Source organism: Lithobates pipiens, unplaced genomic scaffold (genome assembly GCF_037356315.1).
Source record: "Lithobates pipiens isolate NorthernLeopardFrog02 unplaced genomic scaffold, aLitPip1_a1.2 Scaffold_8, whole genome shotgun sequence".
NCBI classification, from domain to species: domain Eukaryota; kingdom Metazoa; phylum Chordata; class Amphibia; order Anura; family Ranidae; genus Lithobates; species Lithobates pipiens.
The window spans coordinates 364456100-364457375 of NW_027507903.1; the positions used below are offsets into that span (position 1 = coordinate 364456100).

A 1276-nucleotide genomic window follows, 5' to 3' on the forward strand; every position below is an offset into this window, starting at 1 on the left:
ATGTTGTGTCATGGCACTGCTGACTGGGCATTGGTCTACTGAAAGAGCCACTAGGGGAATTAAAACCCATAGCCCATGGCTGAAATTTAGGATATGGGCGTTGCTCTTTGCAAGCGGACACAATATACGTTAAATAGGCATGTATATCACCCCTGACCTCAGTGCGCTTATCTGCAGGAATCTCCCTGATTACACAAAGCAACATTCTCAAGAACATAACATCTGGGTCTGAGATGTTGAGGAATTCATCATCTTTTGCCTGGTTTTGTGATTGTTTTCTCATTTCTTCAATGATACGGTTGAAATTTTCTTCAAAAGGTGTCTCTTGTTGAGTACGTGTTCGACGGGTGGTAGAAGTAGACCGGACTCTCCTATCTGGATTTGCCTGCAATAGTTATAATATATAGATTATGCATCTGATACTGAGGTCACACTTTAGTGAACAGCATATGATGGCTTGTACAAATATTGCAGCACCTGTTTAGAATAGATCACACATAGGTACTTGTTTTGCTGCAAAAACCTGATCTCACTGAAGACCTCCAAAGCCAGAAGAACAAGTCACACCTTGCCCAAAAATAAGCTGTTGTTGTTTCTCCAACATTTGTGCCAACACCAGCTGCCTTTTCAAAATGTAAGTAATACGTTTTTTGTGGACAGAAATTGTGACATTTTTAAAATACATACCGCAGGTTCTTGAGTGGATGGATGATATTCTTGGGATGACACTGTCTCTGTGGTTTCTTGACTGGTGTCAGCGTCTCCTGATGGTGATGGCGACGAACTTTCGCGCCTTGCGCTTGCTCTCACAGGGACACTTGACACAGTTCTAGGTAACAATAAAGATTATACGTTTAAAAAAAAAGTGAACATGAATATGCCTTTACTGGTCACAAATCGCTAAGTAAAATAAATGGATATACTTACGTGCGCATCTCAGTGGTGCGCCTCAAAAAAGACAAAGCCTCTGCATGGGGGTTAGGCCTGCGACGAGTTGAGGGTGCTCCGCTTCTCTCCGCAGCCTTCTCTTCGTTGACTTCTTTTTTGTAACGGTCGCGCAGGGACCTCCAATGTGTGTAAACCTCCTTTCCTGCAATATATAAAAAACATAGAATGCACTTTTTGGTTAAGTTCTATTGGCAGATAGCATGTCTAATTTTGTGGAATTTGCAGCATTGTCAGTGCTGTATTGCTATAAAATGGCCTGGTCATTAGGGGGTAAAATCTTTACTAGGATGCATGTGTACCCTGCTGCATAGACACAACAAACCTTGCA

General features: G+C 42.1%; 1 long non-coding RNA gene across 1 annotated transcript; it reads right to left on the reverse strand.

Moving 5' to 3' along the window:
- Nucleotides 1-317: 317 nt before the first annotated feature.
- Nucleotides 318-1065, reverse strand: LOC143962665 (uncharacterized). The gene is made up of 3 exons (XR_013270755.1): nucleotides 928-1065; nucleotides 688-829; nucleotides 318-385 (listed from the first exon to the last, which is right to left on the reverse strand). It is a non-coding gene; the product is annotated as an uncharacterized LOC143962665 (long non-coding RNA).
- Between the last annotated feature and the right edge of the window lie 211 nt (nucleotides 1066-1276).